Here is a 26,353-nt window from a genome sequence, read left to right on the forward strand (position 1 = left end):
GGGTCTTATATTCTTTGCCCCTCTAAGAAACTGTTTAACCAATGGATGAGAAAATAAAGGAGGGTCACAATCATAGTGAGCAGAAATAGCTGCAGCATGCACTTTTACAGAAGAGAAGGACAAACCCTTGTCCAATAAAATAGTCAAATATTGCAATGTACAACTCAAGTTAGGCAATGTGACATCAAAGCCTTTAGCTGAACTCCAAAGAAAAAATCTCTTCCATTTATCAGCATAAACTTTTCGAGTACTAGGGCGCCTGGCTTCCAAAATAACATCCAAAACTTGTTGAGGGAGCTGAAGGCCCTCCTTCTCTAAAACAGAATGCGCCAGGCTGTTAGGTGTAGGGATTGCACCCTGACATTGAGAAAATGATTGTTTTCCTGAGACAATAAGTGAGGAATCCGTGGTAATGGCCAAGGTGTTCCCTGAATTAAGCTCCTCAACAGAGGGTACCAATGCTGATGAGGCCAATCCGGTGCTATAAGGATCATGCAAGGTTTGTCCCTCCTGACTTTCAACAGCACCTTTGGAAGAAGAGGCAAAGGAGGAAAAGCATACACATGAAGGTTGCTCCAACTGAAGGATAGTGCATCTATTTTCCAGGCTTTTGGATGAAACCGCCTTGTGCAAAACAGTGGCAGTTGGAAATTCAGAGGAGAAGCGAACAGATCTATGTCTGGAGTTCCCCAAGCCCTGGTCAACTGAAGAAATACCTGAGGGTCCAATTTCCACTCGTGAGGATCCACAATCTGTCTGCTCAGAACATCCGCTAAAGAATTTTGTGCTCCTGGCAGAAACTGTGCTCGAAGAGTGATGTGCAGATTCAAAGCAGTTTCCCACAACAGCATTGCTTGTCTGCAAAGAGGGTAAGAATGAGTTCCCCCCTGCTTGTTGATGTACCACATGACAGTTGTGTTGTCTGTTCGAATCAACACCAGTCCTGGTTGAAGTAGGTCCTTGAATGCTACCAAAGCAAATTGAACTGCCAGCATCTCTTTCATGTTGATATGCAAGTGAAGTAGCTCTGGGGGCCAAAGGTCTTGAATCCATTTTCCTTTGAAATGAGCTCCCCAGGCTGACTCCGAGGCGTCTGTCGTTAAAATCTGACTTGCCTCTGGTTGGGTCACAGAGAGTCCCTTGTTTAGGTGACATTCCTGAGCCCACCACACAAATTCTTTCTGAATGCAAGGTAGAATCCGAATGACAGTGTCCAAATCATGGCTGTGTTGAGACCAAACGCTTTTGAGATACCATTGTAGCTTCCTCATATGCAGTTTGGCATTGGGAAGTACTAGAATGCAAGATGCCATGAACCCCAAGGCTTGAAGGACTGTCCTTGCAGTCAGCCTGGACATTACTGATAGCTGTTGGAAGTATAGGTGAAGATTTCTTTGTTTGTCCGGGATAAGAAATGCCATCTGAGCAGCTGTATTCAGTCTCACACCCAGAAAACACATCTCTTGTGAGGGTACTAGACTGGACTTTATTTCGTTCACAGAATACCCTAGGCATCTTAAAACTGTCATTACATACTGCAGATGTTGAAGAAGTTCGTGCTTGCCCTGAGCCAGAATCAAACAGTCGTCCAGATAAGGATAAATTTGAATTCCTTTTAGTCTGAGGAAAAGCTATTACTGGAGCCAGGACTTTTGTGAATACCCTGGGCGCAGTAGACAAGCCAAAGGGCAATGCAGAGAACTGATAATGCAAATTCCCATTCAAATCTCAGGAATTTCCTGCAACTGGGCCTGATAGGAATGTGAAGATAGGCCTCTTTGAGATCCAGAGTCACCATCCAGTGATCTTTGCCCAGCATAGGCAACAGCTGTTGCAGTGTTAACATCTTGAATTTTGGAATTTCCAGAAAGGTGTTTAGAATGGACAAATCCAGAATTGGTCTCCAAGTATTTCTTTTCTTTGGCACTAAGAAAAGACGGGAATAAAACCCTGTGCCTCTTTCTGCAGAAGGTACTTCCTGTATTGCTCCCAACTGAAGCAGAGAAGAAATTTGTGCCTGTGCTTCCAGTCTCTGCTGATGAGGCACATCCGGCATACCTTTGAAAGGAGGGAATGTGTGAAAATAAAATTTGTAGCCTCGATTTATTATGTCCAATACCCATTTGTCTTGGGTAACCAAATGCCAATTCCTTTTGAAAAGTCCCAGTTTTCCTCCTAGAGGAGCTGCCAGCAAGGCAGAGCCCGGCAGCTGAAGACACAGGTCATTGGGTCTGTTTCCGAAAGGACTGACCCCTGCCCTCCCCAGCAGAAGGGGTAGAAGAACTCAAAGTCCTAGAAGTAACAGGGCCCTGAGAGGAAGCCCTACCTCTACCACGCCTCGACCTGCCCCTAGATTGATAATCCGAAGAGGGGAAAGACCATCCCTTAGCAGGCCAATTCCTACTAAACTTAGGGGGCTGAACCTGTAAAAAGTCCTTAACTGTCTGCATAGACATAGCTTTTTCCTCCATTTTTTTCAAAACTGATTCTACTGGTGGGCCAAAAAGAACATCAGATTGCAGAGGAGCATCCATAATTCGAGCCTTAACATGCTCTGACAAGGCCTGATCTTTAAGCCAGGCATGCCTGCGAACAACTGAACTAGTAGCAGCCACCCTGGAAGAAGCCTGTAAAGCATCAAAACCACACTGCAAAGAATGCTTACCAACTTGGTCTGAAGCATGCACTAAATCCTGAAGCTCCTTACATTCAATACCTTCAGCTAAAGCATCTACTTTACATTTCAATTGGCCCAGCAAATAATTTTGATACTTGAGCATATGAAACTGACAATTTAAAGCTCTCATAGCCAAAGTAGAAGAGGTATACAGTTTTTTACCCCACCTATCCAGGGCCCTAGCATCCTTGTCCAGAGGAACTGGATTCTTAACCACAGAAGCCCTAACACCTTTGGGGCCTTGAGTAATAGTTTCAGGATCAGCCCTAGGACTCTTATATAAGTACTTGTGAGCTTCGAACCCTGTAGTATCTATCTGGTTTAACGGGGCAGGAGGCAGAGAATCTGGGTTAAGGGCAGCCTCAGAAAATACATCCTGAACAACATCCAGTACAGGGGAATAGCCAAGGGCCTATGCTGAGGCAAAAACAAGAATTCTCTTAGCCTTTTACGAGAATCAGAATAATCCTGGCCTTCCCATTTGAAATGTTCCCTCATGGAATGCAAAGTCTCAGAGAAAGAAAAATCTTCTGGAGGGGACGCAGAGGGAGTAGTGTCCTCAGCCTCCGGATCAGAATAGGGAGGGAAATCCTGAAGTTCTTCCACAGAGGAATCTGACTCATTGGAAGACTGAACCAAACCCTCCAACTCTGTCTCTACCCTGGGCCTCTTCTCAGGGGGGGCATAGAACCCCTAATTAAAGTAATCAAATCTTCAGCCATCTTCAACATGTGCTTCCTAGGAGCTGGACCCTGGGGACTAGCACCAGCAGGGGCAGACTTAGACTTAGAATGGGCTTTGCTTTGAGAAGGAGGAGGCCTAACTACCCTATGAGGGGAGGGAACCACTGACAACAGAGAAGCACCCTCAGCCTGGCCTAACACAGGAGAAGCCACTTCCTGTAGTAACAAAGGCTCCCCTTGAGACTCTGGTAAACTTTCAGAAGGAGCCGCTGAAGCAGTCAGTGGTTCTACAGAACCGGGGTCCGGAGTGGACGACTCATCCTGTTTGGACCGCAAAGCCTTCTCTTCGCATTTTTTAGAAGAACCAGGCATCGGCGAATCCGACGGCATGTTGTAATTACAACGTTTACCAAACACTAGCCTAGCACAGTCCAACCGACGTTTAATAGTACGCTTGTTAAAAGTAGCACAAAAGCGACACCCAACAACGTCGTGCTCAGGCCCCAAACAAGGAATACAGAGGGAATGGTAATCCCTATGAGGAATCTGTTTCCCACAAGAAATACAGTTATTAACTTTTTCTGACATCCGTCAATACTGAGGCAAGAAAAAGACAAAAGTGTCCCCAACGGGGTACTTAGCCCAACTTGGTCTCCGGTCTGAAACTCGAAAACCGACAATTCCAGAACGCCAAACGGCACTTGCAAATGCTGCTTCTGCTTAGGACCACGCGGCAAGAAAGACTGAGGTTATGGCGTCGGTCATGCGCATTTGTACTGACATGTACTGACGTCAGTCTCGGGCGCCGATGACCGACGCCGGTTCTAGCCCTTTGGTATTCGGGCCGATTGTGGACAGCGGAATACCCATATGTCAGGACTGCAGCAATGGGAGACGAAGAACATCCACCTGTCCCTCCTTGATGCTTTGCCATGTACCTCTAGGCATCTTAGTTTCTCTTCAAGAAGGTGTTGACTTTTTTCCCACTACCTTTACTGACAGCTCATTTCATTCAGACACCATTCATTTTATAAAATGATACTTCCTTTAGAAAAAATAAAAACAAATTAACTCAACATATATAGTTGCCAATATCTTCCTGCACATACCCTTCTTCTTGTGTTCTCTTCACACAGTTTCCTTTCATTTTTATATGTAATTACTCCATATCCCTTATTCTTGCATCTTACAATTAGAAAAACTGCATCCACACAGCCTTAATACAAAGGCTGATGCCAAGTACCACCTGCACTGCTTTCTCTACGGTGTTTCTAATAGTGCTGTTTTGCTTCTTCTCTGTGGTCTCTGAAAGTGCATGGTGTAGTAGCAATGTCAGGTGATGAGTCACAGTCAGAGGTATGATACAGAACATAGTTATTAGGTCCATATGACAAATTTGTTATATTTTTGAGAAATTAATGTGAATATATCTATTTTGAGAATATATGAGTACTTGGTTATATTTGGAAAAACAAAATAATTCTTTGTAGTACATGGAGATACTAGTTACTGAGAGAGAGGGAGAAATAGAGAGAGATAAAAATGTACTGTTGTTCAGCTTTGAAAGGTGTAACACATTTTCCCACACAAGTCTTTGTAATACATGGGGAGGGGCTGGCATAATGTTGAAGGTGTGAGCTTCAGCAGTATAAGCTACAGGGTTTGATTCTGACTCCCAGTTATTGGCTAGGTGTGTAATAATCTGCAACTAGATAGCCTAGTATTTGCCTATGACCCTATGTAATTTTACAGTTACAAAATATTATAAGATAGAGCAAAAAAAAAAAACGGCAGAAAAAACTGTAAGAGAGCAAAGTGTTTTATAGCTTTGAAATCTCTGGCTCCCTAGTAATTTCAAGTAGAAAGTGAACAGAAGCAAAGTGAGCCTGGGACTATAACAGAAATAAAAATATTAATATATTTTGTGCTGCCGCTAGCAAAAAAGAAGTGTGTCAACCCAAAGTGTATTACATCTTTTAAAGCTGATAGAGTTTCCTTCTGCCATCTTGTATTGGCCAGTGTTTGTGCTCTAGTGATTGACTAGTGCTTCACAATGTTGAAAGGTGGTAAACAAACATTGTCAGAAAGATGCTTATCAAAGTTGTCTTTTTCCCAAATTCAGAGAAAAATTGCAGCACGCCACTTGCTGAAACTGGAATCTGCTTCATTTAGAATGGATCTGAAAATTATATTAGCTTTATAAACCCTTTTTTCAGTCTCCAGCTGGAAATGCATTGGAATTTTTACTACCAATATTTTCTATACAGTTGTAAGAGATTCTTCTCTATCCTACCATCTTCCCACAGGTTATTGGCTCACCAGGGACTCCATGACAGTTTATTTAAACACTACTTATATTATAATGATAAAGTGGCTGCAGTGGACATGTAGAGGCACAGACAGAGGTAGATGCACCTGGATGGGGTCAAAGCTAATTTGGTTATGATTAATGGATAGTGCTGTACCAAAAAAAAAAAAAAAAATGATAGAGTACACTGTCGTGGTTAGTGCAGGTGTAGAAAGATGGCATAAAGAAGCTGTTTCACCTTAAAATTATTTAGGCTACAAGGCAAGATAAAAGTGCAAGTTTAATGAGGCAGCATTAAGGAGTTCATGGATATCTCTACTGCTGTCTTCACACCATGTCAACAGAGATGTCAAATTCTTATTATGGGTACTTCAGGTCATTGCTGGAATAAATTATTGTGGTCTGTAAATGCACAAGTAATGGGCTCAAAATTAAACTCACATGGAGAGCAACACACATGCAAGGCCTCCTTCGAAAAACAAGAGAAATAAAAGGGAAAAGCCAAAGGTACTGGGAGCCATTGACATGATCACAAGAAGGTATTTTCCAAAGAAATATAAAAACAGAGAAAAAGTAATAGAATCTATAATAGACTCTATGGATTTGCTAGATTTCCAAATGAGCCAGATGATTAATTCAATGAGAATGGCTTTTTAGAGGCCAGTGTGCTTGCTGATCAAGCAGTGGTAACTGAAGCAGTTATTCAGATAACACCAAGCCCTAAATTAAATTTTTTTTTGGTGAACGGGATTCCATCTCTTCCCTTGCCATGAGGTATTGACACTTTCCTAAAGTTGCTGTTTTGGGCAATGTTGGTGACATTTCCTCTGTTTTTGCAATAAGAATGCAGACCTTGTGAATAAGCAGTCCAGCTAGGGTAACCCTTTGGCATTGCCTATACAGGTGGACATTCACTACTTCCCAGTTATTTTAGTTTGTGCCAGACCTCCTGGTTCCTGAAAAAGTGGTGAGTATGACTCTAACATGATATTAACAACTATAATTGACTGGAATAGGGGTGTCTAATATAACATCCAGTATAATAAGTTAAGATATTGCTTTATATATTGGATCAACCAGGGAGACACACCCACAGTACCACTATATTGTCTGTAAAGTCTTTAAATTTTACACCTGCATTTAAGCAGTATTATGAATATATGTGTAGATGAGATATTGGCCCTTTTTTCAATTATAAAGGAATTCCCAATACTATTCTAGCATGTCCAAAGGTCAGTTGTCAATCTCCTCTCCGGTCCAGCTGGTGAACCTGGGAATCTTGAGGCAATGTTACAACTGCCTAATGTACACAGACAACCCTCTCCTCCTCCCAACAAATTCCAACACATGTGAGAGATGCAACCATATAGCCAAACTGGAGGCTAAGCTCTCTCAACTCAGTACTGGCGTAACCAGTCAGGAGGAGAAGGAAACCACACTCACTACAATTCCAGTCTCACATAGACCTATCACGACAGCAAACCAAACACATAAAACACAAAAACATACTTGGAGGCTCTAAATAAAAATCTGCCTAAGCAGCAGAGACCTCCAAAGCAGACACCCAAGCAACTGCTACCCCAAAACAAAACACGTGCAACACATAGCTCACAAAGCCAGTGTGCCGAACAGTCACAGCCCTTAAGGCTAAACAACACACCTGATACACTTGTAATAGGTGACTCTATCATCAGGCACACTGACGTCCCGCTCACCAGGCTGAACAAGGAGAAGGTCAGCGTGAGCTGCCTGTCGGGCGCTAGGATCCGCCACATAACACAAGCACTCAGGTCACTCCAAGGCAAGTACAAATATGACTCAGTCATTGACAATGCTGGTGTGAATGACCTGAGAAGTACCTCCCTGGACTACATGAAAAGAGACATAGAGGAGCTCTCTGAGCATGTAGCCCAGGCCGGTATGACCCTGACCTTGAGCAGCATCTTACCCTCACCAAGAATGATGCCACAGTATGAAGACAAGATTATCAATTTCAACAATTGGCTTAAGTATTGGTGTCATTCAAAGGGGATCCAATGCCTGTCAGCATGACATGACATGCTCGACAAGCCACGATGCTTTGCTAGGGACGGCTTGCACCTGTCACCCCTGGGCTTTCGGATATTGGCAAAGGCTCTTGCTACCCCCATAGTGCCTTTTTTAGGCAAGGCTCAAAAAACAAACCCACCTCCATAGGTATCACAAGGGATAAGAAACTAAGAGTAATGCTACTCAACGCCAGAAGTCTAAACCTCAAGATGCACGCACTCGAAACTCTCCTTAGCATGGAGAACATCAATATCTGTGCAGTAACAGAAACCTGGTTCAAGGCTCTCGAGAGCACCCCAGCACTACCAGGTTATAAAACTTGGACCGAACCACAAAAGGAGGGGGAGTATCAATATTCATCAAAGATACCCACACCTCCAGGTTGGTGGCACAGCACGAAGCATCAGAGACTATCCATGTGCAACTAACAGTGGGTAAAACTGCCTTCCAGTTTATAGCCTGCTACAGACCACCCTCCCAAATCCAGGAACCCCACTCGGCCTTCCTGAGAAGACTGGAAAATATGAAGATCTCTCCATACACCATTATATTGGGTGACTTCAACTACCCAATCATAGACTGGGAGCATTACTCTAGCTCCAACACCCTAGCCCAAAGGTTCCTAGAATTTATAAACTCAAATGCTATGGAACAACTTGTTACCACTCCCACAAGAGGGGAAAACATACTGGACCTGATCATCACCAACATGGGGACTCTATGCTCCAGACCGGAAGTGTATCCCTCACTGGTAAGATCAGACCATAAACTAATCTCACTGGATATTCACATCCCGACCCCACCCCATGCCCAGAAAACCACAGTGAAAAGCTTCTCTAAAGCAAATTTCACACTCCTCAAAACCGAGGTGGAATCCTTCAAAGCCCCCGGGCCTGTGGATATCTGCCCAGACCACAAAATCCTTTATAAACGCATTCTATGAGCACCTTCAGGAATGCATGGATCATGCAATCCCAAATAAAACCAAGACCCAATCCTCCAAAGGCAGACGTCCTGTCTGGTGGACCCCAGCCATAAACAAACTATACAATAGAAGGAGGAAGCTACTACATGACAGAGCAAAATCCCAAAAAGGGAAGGCATCTCTGATCAGTATTAGCAAAAAAACTACGGGCACTCATAAAATCGTCTAAGGCCAGCTTCGAGAGAAAATTGCACAGGACACTAAGGATAATCACAAGGCTTTCTTTAGTTATGTTAGCAACCTGGGTGGAAATTCCCAGATATGCTCAGAATTAGTCCAAAATGACAAAAAATACACCGAACCCACAGACATTGCCAACATCCTAGCTGACAGGTTCAGCGCAAACTTCTCCCCCCCCCTCCCCACCAAAAGGGCTAATATCTATCCCAGCAGAGTGCTGCCCTCCTGACATCTCAGATGCTCAGGTAAGAGCTGCCCTCTCCAAAGCAAAAAATAAAGCATCAATGGGACCAGATGGTGTCCCGGGCTGCGTCATACATGAACTCCAAGAAGAGCTAAACCCAAACCTAAAACTACTGTTCAGTCTCAGCCTTACTACAGGATATATACCCAAAGAGTGGCGTACAGCAACAGTGGTCCCTCTCCACAAAGGTGGTGCCTCAACGGATCCTGGAAACTATCGCCCCATAAGTCTCACTAGCTTGGTCTGCAAAGCTATGGAAAGGATCATCATGGACCTTATAAATAAAGATATTGGGGACCTACAGACACTGGATCCTAACCAGTTCGGCTTTGTTAAGGGCAGATTCTGCCTCTTAAACCTGGTCGATTTCTTTGAAACAGTCACCAAGGCCATTGACAAGGGGAAGGTGGTCCACACAGCCTACCTGGACCTCGCAAAAGCCTTCGATACAATACCCCACTCGGGCATTATAGATAAGCTCACCAGCTTAAATATAAACCCCTATGTCACTAGATGGGTTGCAAACTGGCTCAAGGACAGAACCCACATGGTTAGAATAGCTGGAGCCATATCAGACTCCAAACCAGTTACAAGTGGCGTCCCACAAGGCTCAGTCTTGGGACCTCTCTTGTTCAGTATATATTTCTCGGAGGTACAGGCCAACATGGAAGGACTGCGGCTGACCAAGTTCGCAGATGACTGCAAACCGGGCGCCATAATAGACTCTCCAGCTGACACAAGCATCCTCCAAAAGGGCCTCATAGAAACAGACAACTGGTGCCAGAGCCATGGCCTCAAGCTAAATGCCAAAAAGTGTATAGTCATCCCTTTTGGCAAAAACAAAGTGCCCACACATTACCACATAGGTGGTAATCCATTAAGTACAGAAGAAGTAATTAGGGACCTGGGGACCCAAGTTGATAGCAATCTCTCATTTGACAACCACGTGGCCAAAGTGGTTAGAATAACATTTTATATAGCCCACCTAATCATGACGGGATTCACATCTAGATCAGGGGAGGTCATTGTGCCTCTTCACTCATCCCTCATCAGGCCCATAATTGAGTACAATGCCTCTTTTGGGATGTACCTTACCAGACACCTGCAGCAACTGGAAAGACCCCAAAAGTACCTCACCAAGAGGATCAAGGGGCTCAAACAGATGCCGTATGCTGCCCGGTTAAAGAAACTCCAGCTCTACTCAGTGGCATACTGCCTGCTCAGAGGCGATCTGTGCCTGATGTATAAAGCCATGTCCAACCCGGAATTAATGGACATGCTGCACCTCAGAAAATCCAAATCCCATCGAGTGCAGCTCGAGGGACTTAAACCTCAGCACTGAAATAAATAGGACATGCTGGAGGGACAGATTCATAACCCAGAGGCTCCCTTCACTCTGGAATAAAATCCCAGTCCAGGTTAGACAGAGTCCCTCATTGACTCTCTTCAAGAGGAATCTTGATGAGTGGATGGGAGATCGTAGGTTTACCCCGGGTATCACTTCTGTGTCACTGTTAGACATAGGCACAGTATACTAACCTCGAAAAAGAGCATAGCAAAATTAATTTAAAATGGGTGGTGAAAGCCATACACACTCTGGCTAGGCTTATAAATGCCCTAGGGCAGATAGCCTAGTATGAACCTATGAACCTATGAACCAATATATATTGCAAGATCCTTGCAGCAATGCAAACAGTGCCCTGTATGTCAAATGTTGCTGCTTTCGGATCTTTGCCAGAAAGGGTCCTTGAATCAGTCTACATACTATGGTTACCACAACAAACAATCAAGCAAGTAAATAAACAAATAATACTATTCTGTCTTGTTGAATCCTTAGCTTGTCAATGTATATAGATTGCTGTGGTCTATTAATGCTTGCAGGTATTCCTCTGCTATAATGTAATCCACTTATCATAATGGCTTAATAAGATTAAGTCTATGAATGTCTCTATACATGCCTGGAACACATGCATTATGCCTTTCAAGTTTGTATTAGGCTGCCAACAAGGTTGCTATGTTTTAATCTGCCCTTATGGTTTAAGTGAGTTATAAGTATTTGAAAGTGTGACTAAACATGTTTTTGCCATAATACTAAGAGCTATTTGGGCAGGATGCTTGGCAAACCTAGGTCAGAGCCAGTTGATTTCTCAAGTTCATGTCTCCTGCCCTGCAGATTGGGTAAATGGTTCTATAAACTTCTTGATTCTAGTTGGTCTGTGGGTTAAGAGATTGGTTGGACAATACTCTAGTTGGATTACTGTTATGAGATTTCTTTTATTTTTTCAGTGCCTGTTGGCAGCAGTTTTCTTATATAAAGTAGTTTATATATATATATATATATATATATATATATATATATATATATATACACATAGGTGTTAATTTTAATGTTAGTCTATAAGGTTAGCCTGCTGTTTGCCCTAGTTAGACAGAAATGCTCCCTGACATTGGAAGGTGAGTGCAATAATGTGCAATTAGAAAGTGAACACATTAATCATTAGCTAGTAATCTATGTGGACTGGGGTATCATCTTAAATGAAAAAAGATTTGAGACAGATTAGGCAAGACCAGACGAATTTCACTTTTATTAAAGAAATTAGATAATTGTCCTGGCTAAATGCCACAGAAGGTGAGAGCCCTGACTATAACCCAGATGTTCTGAATTAGATTAAAGGCTTAGGTGCTAGGGGACCTGGTAAGGAGGTTTAGGAGTTATTGGCATGTGCTGACTCACTCATTCCAGGAGGGAGAATGGAATTTATGTATGTAACTGATCATACCCCTCAGTGATGGGGGTAGTACTGTAATCACATAGTAGATAACTGATGAATTTGGTATACCAGGCAGGAAGGGCTGTAGCTATATGACATTGTGTGGAGATGTGTGTGAAATTAAGAAGCCCTATCTGGTTAGAGTTTACCAAAAATTCCTCAGCATACTAAGCCAGGGTATATGATGCTCCTGGATTTTTCCACTAAGCATTTCCACTTCCCATTCATCTGATGGCCATGGCAATACCAGCTCTGTGGATAGTACTGAGGACATTAAGGTAAAAGCAATTGGAAGGACATTGATCATCTGACAGTCATCAGAGCTGGTAAAAAACCCGTAAAGGATTATACAGAGTAAAACAAAACATGTGTTAATAAAATCATATGTGAAGTCAAAGAATGAGAAGGGGTTAGCCATAATAATCTGAAAGTGACTGAATTGCAATTCAGTCATCTCTTATTATGATGATGTCATGAGTTGAACTTTGGAGTGCATGTAGGCTCATGTAGAGACATTCCTGCTGGGGTCTTTTATATGGCCCAAGCATTGTTTTTCTTTTTTCTCCTGAATGACTATTTTCACAGTTAGTGAGGGGAAGTGAACACAACTTTCCTCCAACTTATATATACTGATTCCAAGACTCTACAATCCCTATGGCAGAGGGGTTCCCTATTAGAACCGCACAGGTCCACTTATGCAAATATGGAAACATCAACATGTATTTAGTGAACCGCAAAAACACCGATCATCCTGAAGCGCGAAATTCAAAATGTCGAATCATCATAGTTGGCCCTTCTGCGGCATAGCTTCTTAAGGTAAGTGTGCAATATTTACGGACCTTACAGTTAGGGTGCGGGTTAAGGTAAGTGCATAGATAGTAATGTATTCAAGGTTTAGTGTAGGGTTAGAAGTACGGTTTTGTTAAGTGTAAGTGTGTGGATTATTCATTTTGTTTGTGTATAGCTCCTTAAGGTAAGTGAGTGATAGTTACGGACCTTAGGGTTAGGGTGCGGGTTAAGGTAAGTACATACATGGTAGTATATGCAAGCTTTACTTTAGGGTTAGAAGTAGGGTTTTGTTTAGTGCATGTATGTAGTTTATTTATTTTGTTTGGGTAGTTAGTATGTAGTGGGTGTTGGGGTTGGCCAACTATGACGATTCAAGATTTTGAATTTCACTATTTAGGGCATTCGGTGTTTTCGCAGTTCGCGCAATATGTGTCGCTGTTTTTGTATTCGCTGAAAAGGTCTTTCATGCGTATAATATAGACCTGGCAGAGGCATATTACCAACCCTGTATACTGTCATTCTTGCATATCTTCGATCATCTGCTTTGTTGAGTAAACATAACAGGTGTAGACATTTGGGAGCTTTGACCAGAGTAACTGTTCCCATGCATACACGCACATGTTCATATACCCATACATATGCAAATCACAAGAAATACAAGGTAAATGAGTTTTTTAACCATTTATAACTTACCAGTACCCACCCTGTACCTCCTTCTTCAAGGATGGCTAGGCTAGGGAAGTCAGGGTTAAATATGTGAATGCCCATCCAGTCCTTCAGTTCCTCTTTGAAGGAAGATAACATATCACATTGCTTGACTTGCTATGGAAGTCTATTATAGAAGAGGGATGTTACTGCATAATAAATATATCTCACCACTGGCTTTTATGTATTTGTCAATGGGCATTTACATCTCTGGTTCTGGCATTTGTAGGACTGTTTGATTTGTGTTGATATAAGAGATCAAGGACCACTGGGTCCCTACTGGCACAGATGACAAGACATATATTTCCCCTCAGAAATCCATAAGGTACTGGATAAGGAGAAAATGCTTCCATTCTTTTCACATAGATTAGGGGTTTTAAGCCTTCATAGTTATGAGCTTTTGCGGTACTTTGTAGTTGTTTGATGTTTCTAGAGAGGTACATCCCAAACCGGCACTGTATTCAATTACTGGCCTAATCACTGCACAGAATATAAGGGGTCAATGACCTCTTTTGATCTGAATAATATTTGATTGGCCATTGACCACACTGTGTAGAAAGACTTATTGACTACTGCTGGTACATTTTGATCCAAGCAGAGGGAATTATTAACCCAAGTTCCAAGGTCTTAAGCAACATTCCCATTTTGGAGTGAAGTATAGTCTGTGTTGTATACTGGTGGGATATTACATTTTGTAGCATTTAATATTTGTCCATTTTAGCACATTGGTTACTTGCATGTGTAAGTTCTTGCTGAGGGGGTTGACATCAGAGGGGAACTTAACACAGACTCCCTGTCTACAGTCATTTCCAAACTTGATTATACAGAGGTCTTGGTTCATAGTCAATAGATCAGAAAAGTAAGTGCCAAAGAAAAGAGTTTCCAGCACTGATCCCTGTGGATAACCACTAGTCACCTTCATACTCTGTGATAAGGCACCTCTTACCTGAACCTTATGAATGCTGTCTTTTAGACAATTTGCTCTCCATCTTACTACTCAGGGATATATTTGAAATGCATTACATTTACTAGCAATGGTAGTATGCAAGGTGGTGTCAAACACCTTGGCTTGGTCGAAGTATGCTGTGTGGACAGCATGACCACTGTTAAGAGCCTGTGTTACCCTTGCAAAGGAGCTAACCAGATTCATTAGACAGGCTCTAACCTTAACAAAGCCAAAGTATTGTGAGGCTAGCCTGATGAGAATTTTAATATCATAGTTTATCATGACAGTTATAAAATGTCCCATAGCTTTGCAAATATAACTTGTCAGGCTGTTGGACCTACAATTCCTGGGGTCTGTAGTGGTGCTACTCCTGTAGAGTGGCATTACAATTACTGCACACCAAACTTCAGAGACAAAGCCTGTGGCTAAACACAGGTTAAATACTGTAAGTGGCTTTGCCAGGGCTTGTTTAAAACTATTTGCTAAACAGCCAGGTATATTGTGTTTTCCCATGTAGGAAGTGTTTTCAGTCTTGGAGAGCACCTTCAGTGCATACTCTTTGGTGATGATGTGGGAGGGGTCTAAGAGATAGAGGGATAAATGGACTTTGGATAGTCGGGTCTATATCACATTGTCGAACTTGTATAAGTTCGAATTATGTAATATCGAACCCAAAAGTCCAAAACTGCACAGCAACAAACACACAAAACAGCGATTTTTTTCCCCAGGGAAAAACAAAATCACTGTTCCCTAACAAAAAAAAAAAGACAAAAAAACATAAACATAATAATATGCAACAAAAACAAAAAACAAGGCAGTAGAAGCAGCAATACGACCACATACAAAGATCCAACACAGTTTATTTCTTTCTCTGGCGCCTCGGCTTACGCCTTCTAGGAGGATGAATATTCCAAACAATTACAACTTATTTATACCATTCAAAAACCTTAATTACAAAAACTAATAAAACAATTACACAATCAAACAATCAGTTAATTTGAAATAAATCTCATTCATAAAAACACTCTCCAATTGCATTCTACGTTAATACCCATAGGTGTCAGTGTATTATACTTTAATATAAAAACTGTCTCCTTATATAACAGCTTTTGTTTAACTAAATTATCATCAGTATTATAAACTATTACTTGTTCAAGAACCGTTGCTAATAAACCTTCAGCTGAACTATTATGGTAGTCTTTAAAGTGTACTGCTAGCGGACTTTCTAATTTTTTGTTTTTTATATCTCTTATATGTTCTTGAAGTCGAACCTTAAATGCCCTTTTACTTTCACCTATATAAAACAGTCCACATGGACATTTAATAGCATACACTATCGCTACTGAATTACAATAAAAAGTCCCACAAGATCTAAAAATCTTACCATTTATACATTCAAATGTTTTACTTATATATTTACACGAAATGCAATTCCCACATTCAAATGTTCCCAATAAAACTATCTCTTTTAATAAGTCAACATTAGGATTAGAATACTTAGCATGTACCAAAATGTCTTTTAGATTTCTCCCTCTTCTATAGGAAAATGTAATATTTATTGGAATAATGTCTACTAGATCACCATATTTAAATAAAAAAGGCCAATATTTCAATACTGCTTTTTTAACTTCTTCTGTCAATAAATCATATGACAGAACAAAAAACATCTGTTTATCAGTATATTCATCTTTTTCTTCTTTATTTACTCTAGTTCTATTATTTTTTCTATTTATCTGAACCCCTTCATTCTTAGCTTTTTGTAAGGATAGCTCAACCTCTTTTACATTATAATTTCTTCTTACAAACAAATCTACTGTTTTTTGTAATTCTATTTCCAATTCACTGTCATTATTGCACAATCTCTTAATTCTAATGAATTCCCCATATGGTAAAGATTTCATAAGGTGAGCAGGATGATGGCTCAATCCATCTAAAAAGTGTAAATTTTCAAATTTTCTATAAATTCTTGTAAGTATTTTACCATTGCTTATCCCTTCTAAAGTCAAATCCAAGAAATTAACTTTACTACCCACTTGAAAATCATCAAATTCTAATCCAAATTGATTTGTATGCAAGTCTTTTTTAAAGGCCTCTAACTCATCTATGCCGCCCCTACAAATAAAAATTAAATCGTCTATATATCTATAGTAGCTTATTACATATTTCCTGTAAAATTGTAAATGATACAAAAAATCAAGTTCAAAACTATTCATCAAAATATTAGCATACATGGGGGCAAAACTTGCCCCCATGGCTGTGCCCTTTAGTTGGTGAAATAACTGACCATCAAAATAAAAATAGTTGTTCTTAAGACAGAATTCCACTAACTCCATAATATAAAATGACTGTGGGTTGTCACCTAAGGTTCGCCGTAAAGCCTGCAAGCCATGTTCATGTTTTATGCTTGTATATAAGCTTTTTACATCAGCTGTGAACCAAAACATTCCCTCCATCCATTTTATTGGTGTAATCTTGTTCAGAAAATCAAAACTGTCCCTAATATATGATGTCTGTTTTGTCACATAAGGATACAAAAAACTATGCAAAAATATCCCCATATTGTGCAAAAAATATTTACATGCTGATACAATGGGGCGTCCCGGAGGACAATCCATGTTTTTATGTACCTTTGGTAAACAGTAAAACAAAGCTATTGCATTATTATTAACCTTAAATTTCTTCATTATATCTTCTTTTGAAAAATATCCTAATCTCAGTCCCTTGTAAAGTAATTCTTCATATGATTTCAAAGCATTATTATAAACTATAATGTCACATTTACTATATGTAGTAGTGTCATCTAGATGTTTGTGACACATCTGTGCATATTGAGTATAATGCATAAGTACTACCTTGTTCCCTTTATCTGCGGGCTTTATTATCAAATCTTGTCTTTTAGCTAAAGTCTGTAACGCTTGCCACTCTAATCTGGTCAAATTGTATTCAACCCCAGACTTATTTTTACAGAATTCTTTATACAACATCTCTATATCAAAATTTAACATTGCTGAAAAACTTTTAATACCTTCATGTGTGAAAGGGGGAACAAAATCACTTTTCACATTAATTCTAGAAGTATCTAGTTTACTATATGCATCAAAACTCTCAGTATCTACATATTCCGAAGAACAAGAATAAAAACTATCATCTGAATCACCAAAGGATTCAGTAGACACCATAGTACTATTTTCATCACACATATTATATGCACTTTTATCTTTAAAAAAAGCAGCTAGATGTAATTTCCGTATAAACTTGTAAACATCACCTTTCAAAACATATTCACGTGGTAATACAGTTGGAACGAACTTTAAGCCTTTACTTAATACTGAGATCATTTCATTACTTTAATTCATCCCACATAAATTAATAATGTATGAAAGATCAACATCATTAACTTGAATTACAGAACAAATGTCATTAATTTCGTTTGGTTCGTTTGTACCTTTGCGTGTAAACACCAAATGGTCTCTGTCCATATTCTGTTTCCCTTTCACTCTCTCTATATCTTTCACCATCTCCATATCCATTCCGTTTTGTTTTCCGAAAGGATTGTTGAAATTCCACTGGATTCTGTGCTGCTGGTAAACTAGGAAAGTCGCCGCCTTCCCCCGGTTCACTGTCCCACTCAGTGGAAACATCCGAATAGGTATTCATTCCGCCATTACGCCTTGGTCTCCCCTGCTCTGCAAAACGTACGTTAGGACGTCTTTTCTTATTGGTTAATCGCGAAAACGCCAAATCCGATGCATAATCTTTAATGTCTCTATTTAGTTTGTATTTCTTAGTATCAAGTAAGTCCTTCTCTAAATCAATGAGTTTGTTTTGAATATCTTTAAGGCACTGTTCCATGCGAACTGTGCCTATTGCTCCAGACAACACTTCACAAGTATTAGTTATGTCCATTTTTAATTTAGCTTGCTTCACTTTATCACGTTCTACTAGGATGTTAACCCACTCGATAGAACACTGGTGGGCTGCTGTTACCCACCTCTTGTGGAATATCTTATCAGATTCATCCTGTAAGTCAAACGGAGTAGTAGGATGTTTAAAAGCACGTAAACCCCTCGGGGTAATGTTCAGTTCCACATACCTTTGAAGACTTAAGCAATTAAGATGTGTCGCTAATTCTTTGGACATAAGCTTGTCCAACTTATCAAATGTATCTCTCATATCCGGAGGTATGGAATTACCCATACGTTGTCCAATGAAGGAAAATGGATTAACCGACCTTCTCTGTTGTTCCTTCTGCAGAAATTTCTGCCAAAACGTCACCTGTTCTTCCTGTACTCCATTCTCATTTAAACGTTCACCAACCGGTGTAGTATACTGTTCCATGGTTGTTTGACTAGAATCATGCCTAAAAATTCTAGGCAAGTTAAGTGAAGGATCACTAGCCATAATAATATGCAACAAAAACAAAAAACAAGGCAGTAGAAGCAGCAATACGACCACATACAAAGATCCAACACAGTTTATTTCTTTCTCTGGCGCCTCGGCTTACGCCTTCTAGGAGGATGAATATTCCAAACAATTACAACTTATTTATACCATTCAAAAACCTTAATTACAAAAACTAATAAAACAATTACACAATCAAACAATCAGTTAATTTGAAATAAATCTCATTCATAAAAACACTCTCCAATACTACTAATTATAATACTGATGATAATTTAGTTAAACAAAAGCTGTTATATAAGGAGACAGTTTTTATATTAAAGTATAATACACTGACACCTATGGGTATTAACGTAGAATGCAATTGGAGAGTGTTTTTATGAATGAGATTTATTTCAAATTAACTGATTGTTTGATTGTGTAATTGTTTTATTAGTTTTTGTAATTAAGGTTTTTGAATGGTATAAATAAGTTGTAATTGTTTGGAATATTCATCCTCCTAGAAGGCGTAAGCCGAGGCGCCAGAGAAAGAAATAAACTGTGTTGGATCTTTGTATGTGGTCGTATTGCTGCTAAAAAAACATAAACCTTAAACTAAAACTAAAGTGGGGGGCTTCATCCCCCACACTCCCACAGTGGAGGGCTGTGCCCCAGCACCCCCCCCTACTTACATATCCAAACTCAGAGACTGCACCACAGTCGAGGAAATCACAAAACCCCAAAAATGGCCCACAGATTTTTTTCCCTGGGAAAAAAATCGATGTGCCGTGGCTTTGCTATTTTTAGGATTTTTGGGTTTTATATTACATCGTTCGAATTTATAAAAGTTTGACGATGTGATATAGACTCGGATAGTCATCTGCACTTAATTTGTTTGTTAGCATATTGGCAGTGACTACTTGATCAAAATAGGAGGTGCATTATGACTAAATTCAGAACACTGCTGGGTGTTACTTCATAGTGTCCAAATGTAGCTAAATAAAGATTTGTACTTTTCTTTAGCCTATCATGATTTTAGTCAATTTTCTGATTATCTTTTCATCCGCTGTATACTTTAAGGACTTTTTTTTACTTTTGTGTAGAGTGTGTTTATGATGGTGGACCACCACATTGCCTTTTAATATCTAATACTACTTAGGTCTAGTTGAGGCTATCAGTTCTACACAATTATCTAAGTACAGTATAGAAAAAAGTTTAGTACCACTGCACATTCGGAACATCCAATATATGCTGAAGGCTGCTGTATCAGGAACAAAATCCACAAACAATCTTTAAGATGGAACAAACGGTTTATTGGAAGTAAAAGTGATGAGCGCTTTCGCGTGGTACCATCCACGCTTCTTCAGATGAATCATTTGAATTTGTGTAAAGATTTTATAGAACCGCTCCAAGGCGGGAAAGTCTGCTCATTACCCAATTAATTAATTAACATTCAATCAAACTAAAAATCTAAAAAACATTCAGACACTTCAAACAGTAAACGTTTTGACCATTAGAGTGCGCTTGCTGGCTTAAAGCACGAGCTGAAGCTACTATTACATTCTTTTAAATATGCAAGATGCACTTTGCGTGTTTTTATATAAATCTTTAACACGCATTAACACAACAATAAAACTGAAGCAATAATACAAAAATATGTGCATATAAATACATCAACTTAAATTATAAACTTATAATCATATACTTAGTTAAAAACTCATATAAAACTACTGTATACTTTAAGGACTTTTTTTTACTTTTGTGTAGAGTGTGTTTATGATGGTGGACCCCCACATTGCCTTTTAATATCTAATACTACTTAGGTCTAGTTGAGGCTATCAGTTCTACACAATTATCTAAGTAGGTATAAAATTTATTTCTTAAACTACCTGCCATGGCAACATATGGGGTGATGCTGCTATTAATAAACTGTAAAACTCATTGTTCTAGTAGTACAGGCCTTTATCATGTTAAGGGTTCCCAAATTAATATGTACTATCGGGTCTACTTCATTTCACTGAATCCCATTTCACTGAACTTTCACTTCACTGAAAGTTCATTACATCGACAAGCATTTTAGGTGGGGGCTTCGCACACCTACTATATATATCAACTCCAGGGTCGCACAACATTGGGGAAGGGGGCAAATGCTTGTCGATGTAATGAACTTTCAGTGAAGTGAAAGTTCAGTGAAATGGGATTCAGTGAAATGAAGTAGACCCGTACTATCATACCTAGCTGAAATATTAACCTCATAATACATATCTATCTCAATTGGGTTAATTAACCCTTTAGACAATTAGTGCGTTAAGGTGTATAAATTAGCATAGGTAGTACTGAGTGCAGGGTGCGCTTGAGTGCAATGCAGATAGTGTGGCAATGGTCAAATGTTGCATAATGATATGCAAAAGAACATCCCCCTGCTAAGGAACTACATGGATTGCATAGATGAAGAAACCCCAAATGGCAGATATTGGGATATTGTAATACAGTCCATGATTACAAGATATTTCTTACATTCTGTGATAAACGGCATGGAACAGCACAAAAAGTGGAGTGGTAGGCGAGCATCTTGGTAGGACCTTCTGTATGAGATATGTCAACAGCAGAAGAGCAAGGTGGAGAGTCAGGGGAGGAACAAGAAACATCAGTGCCAGATCTGAGGCAGAGGCAGATGCAGTGCATTGCAGAACTGAAAAAGAGGTCATGTGTTTTAAACAGCTATGGGCCATGTTGCAGAGTGCACACACAATAAAATAATGCATGCTGTATCGTACTCAAGCTATGAAGTGTGGTACAAAGACTGGTCATCCTGTGCATCAGACATTATCATACTCACAAATGTTATGGGATGTTCATGGCACAATCATCATCATTTATGCAGGGGGATATTGTTACATGTGACTACAGCACAGCACTGTAATATATGGTGAGGTCATGAGAGGTGGCACAACAAGCCAAAACAAAGGGCACTGCCAATGGTCTCTCATGAGGTTATGTTGGATGCCCTGCCAGTGGAACATGCAAAAGCATGAACACACCTGACAACATTAATAGGCCACATATATATGTCTCTATAACCCCTTAATGCACTAATATTAGTGCACATGAATTCACTGCTATAGTGCGTATTCACAAACATCCCTCTTTTTTAGAAGATGTTGCCAACCAGATGTGCCCAGAAGGACAGATACAGTGATGGACCTTTGTCTATCCTTCACTTCAGATAAGTATTTGATTGTAATATAATGTACTATAATGGACATCACTAAGCTTGTGCTTTTCCTCCTGCCACATGGGTGGTCGGTGCCAGGTTGGCTCCCATGTCATATCTAAACCACCTCCAGCTATGGGACATTATTTTCTCTGGTCAACAAGTGACTCCACAAAACTCCTCTTCCACAGTGAACAGATTCTGTGTTGGTGGTTCACTCCTGTGCTGAACATATATGCTGTAATGTCCCTGAGTGGAAGATCATATTAATGACCCTTCTTTGCTACTGTTGTACAAACCTATTATGGCTGGCCATAACATTTACATCCTGCTCTAGTCCCTGCTAAGTCTGGTTCTGATAATACTTGCCTGTGTCATTTTCCCCCTACAGTAGCACTTCATTCACCTTGCTAGTGAACATTTCAGGATGATGCTCTTGCTCTCTCTCTCTCTCTCTCTCTCTCTCTCTTTCTGTTGGCCAGGAAAGTAAATGTACAGCTGTGTGTAAATCATGTTAGTAAGTGGGTGTGTATGTTACTTTGTAGGATGCACATTGCTGAGGCCTCACACCTTCCCCTCACCTCCTTTCTGCACCTGGTTATAAGCTGTTTTTATACTGGCGTGCCCTGGATGTCAGGCCTCCAGAGAAGCAACTATCCTATGTCATCAGCCACCTAGGTGATACCTGGGTCCATTGTCCTTTGTTCTTATATGGCAGCCACCCATGACAGAACCTAAATCTGCCCCAACCAGGCGTGTTCCCTGCCTTTTTTTCATTAACATGTTTTACTGAAAACACTGACATTCATAAAGCCACAGGAAAAAAAATATGTCAACAAACTGAACAATGACATGTAAGAATAAGTAACATAAGAAAAGCACCATTCAAAGTTACTTTTGATGGCAAAAATCCAAACATAATTTTGACTAATAGTTTTAGAGGTCTTTGAAAATTGGGTAATGATCTGCATTGAGTGTAGCCCATAATGCCTATTTCTCTGGTACTATTTTTTCATAACAAGTTCAGATGCTCTCAATTATATGTTGGTATTTTTTTCCAACAGGGCAAATAAGTCTTCCACCTTTTGGTTATTCATTTCTTGGTAAGTATCAATAAGAGACTAAATCATCTAACAGAATTCTCCTATCCCTTCTGATGTTTACACAAATGCAGGATGACATCATTATGTCTTCTGATGAAGGTAGGGGAAAGCACTTGCAATAAAATAAAAGCATATCAGTAAAGCAGTTATGTAATAAAACATTGTGAAATAGTAACTGTTTTATCATATATGTATATAACAACAACAGAGAAGTAATCTATTCTTAGTCCATGGTAATATAAAAAGCATATAATAAAAATGAAAGTATCATGAGGTGAAAGCAAATATTATAATTGCTTAGATTGCTGCATTTAGTGAAAATTGTGTGCAATATAAAAATGTATGTGACCTACTGGAAGGTTGTAGGAATGACCTGTATGCATATAAGTGAGTGCATATGCATTAATAACAAGCACTACTTTCCCATATGCAGTTGTATAGAAAAAATGTAAGCACCACTGCACAGTATGTGAGGAATTACTAACAGATTTTCCACATATATCACTGGTGATAGTACAATCTGTGGTATACGTAAGGAAATCTATGAACTGTGACATTATCCATATGTTGCTATGTAGTATGAATTTATATAGCTGTTACTGATATTTATTCATTAATGCTTATTAAAACATGTACTAGAACTACTGTCTCAATAAAACTATATCAGTGTTTATATCTGTTTACCATGTACTGTGTGCAGTATGCTTATGGATATAGGTATGATGCTTTCTGTAAGTTTTTCAATTGAAAACTTTCAGATATAATTTGCTAATCAGGGTAGCAATCACTGCTCAGCATTAACTGTGTTAATATAAGCTAATCACGTAAAACAGTTCATGATAATATGAATGCTTTTTTAAACAGATTGTCTGTTAGGCTCAAAATGTATTACAGCTGTGGGATGCATATAACAGCCATCACACATTTCTATTTTACACATATGTTATGTGTAGTATGTTAATGTGAACTGCATGCAGACTGCTTGGCTCATGTGGCACAATGCTGTGGTGTCTGGACATTTACTACTGTGTTATTCACTGTAATGGGATCAAATCCCCCAGACTCCCTCTACAGATATCACAGGTTATGCTGTTGCTGTTTCAAGTCTTATGTTTACAAGCATTGTTTTCATATCACATATGGTTTTATATGTCACAGTACTATATGGGACAGGGTCTATTTCCTAAATTTTGGCATTGCACAGGACTGCAGGGAGGGTAAATTGACATAAGCTGTCAATATAATCATCAACATATGTGGGCACTCACATCAGTCTAAACATGTGCATATGACTGTCTTCCAGAGGGCAAATAGAGTAAGGGGCAGCAATTTTTCCCCACAGGAGAATGAAATTATAATAGATGCTCCATGCCAAAATAGACAAAGACTTCTTGGATTGGCTGGAAGCACAGTATGGAGGAATGAAGTGTGGACCAACCTCAACAACATGATTAATGCTGTGCGAGATTACAATAGATCCTGGGAAGTTTGTCACTGATGGTGTTCTGACATGATCCTTTGTGCAGCCAACAGTGTATATTGGTATGAGAAGTTGAGGGATTCCACCAGTGGTGGACCATCAAAGATACTCCTTGATGAGATAACACAGTTTCTTGTATCACTGCATACAGCGAGTATGGAGTTCCTCCTACCCAGGGGAGGGATGGAAGCAGGTGTTCCAAGCCACACATGTATGTGTTACTTTACATAACATTGAAGCATATAGAGTAACTCAGTACATATTGCTCTTGCAGGCATATTCATGTATAACCATTTTTGTGTTGCAGCAGCAGAATTGCATCATACCCATGGGTCCATACAGGGTGATGATGACCATTGTAAGTGTAAAGACATGTTGCCATGCAATGTCAGTATATCCATAACCATATAACCAACATGTTTAATGTTGTCTGAATTCATTTGCACAGATCCATCCACTATTACACAAAAGCAGAACATGACAGGTGATTGTATCCATATACTGTTACTATGAACATTACCTGTTATTATTTGTGCTTGCTGTCATACCAGTGGTTTATACTGTCATATTGATATTTCCCTAACATTGTAAACTACAAATTCATCTTTTGGGGGCATGAGCCATGCAGGTGCACCTACAGACAGAACAGGTATGATTTCCCACCAGGTGCATAGGCTGCTGCACTGTGTAGCATAACTGTGTTGTATGAAACTAATGTCACTGTTTTCCTAAACATGGACATCTGTCAAACAGTTGCACCACATGTCACATGAGTATCACCATATCCCGTTCCTGTGTAGTATATGTCATCATGCGTCTGTGCCTGCATACATGACTATGTTTGCTTTGTCTATATTTTCCCACGGCAGGATCCACATTATGACTGACAAACTCACCACATTGGGAAGGTGTCACTGACATGCTATTACCTCTGTTTCATACATGTAACTGTTGTTACTCCTGTTGTTGTCCTCCATTGATACCATGTCCTTCTACCCCTGCATAGGACAGCCACCATCAGCATTTCAGCCATGACCAACTGGTATGCCATGTATTACATACTGTATGTTTTACCTCAGTTGGAACGGTACACACTGTCAAGCATATGAATAAGAATGATGTGTCTAGGCCTTTGTTTCCCCTACAACAGTTGCACTTCATCCCTTGCCTGTGATGCCAGCTTCCTACAAGGACAGGTCTGGTGTTTGTTATGCTTGTTTTCCTCACATATTTCATGTGCGTTGCATATGTAACATATTTTTCAAACCCCTGTTGTATAGGTTCTGTGGGCCTCCCCCAGACAAGACCGCCTGGTAAGTCATTATTATTCTGTAACATTGCAGTGATACACTTGTGGCATATGTCATTAATGACATCCATCATGTGATATAAGCACATTTTCCTGACCAGTGTCATCTGTCTCTTCTATTGGCATGTTTACTGCTATCTACCTCCATTCACTCATCCACTGATATGGGATCTGATATGTCTCAATATGGTAGCATGGCTCCTGGCACACATGACACAGATTTAGAGATACAGTTCAGCCCAGATGGCGATGGTCATGTACATGAGGCTGTAGTCTTAGTTCTGAAGAAAACTTTTCCAGCCATTCCAGCAATGAGGGAGCAGCATATAGTGGGCAGGATGAGGCCTGAGACTACAGCCCCATGTTGATTCTGCTGGCGATACTGACACTTTACAATAAAGTGATGTTGCCCAGTGAAGCAGATATAAGTGCATGGCTCTTGTGCATAATCATGTGTTAGAGGGTGGCCACCTACTCCTATAGGCACATAAACATTCCAGGAATCATCATGAATCTGACGTTCATGCACT

This window comes from Protopterus annectens, chromosome 2.part0 (assembly GCF_019279795.1).
Source record: "Protopterus annectens isolate FY-2018-M chromosome 2.part0, PAN1.0, whole genome shotgun sequence".
NCBI lineage: Eukaryota > Metazoa > Chordata > Ceratodontiformes > Protopteridae > Protopterus > Protopterus annectens.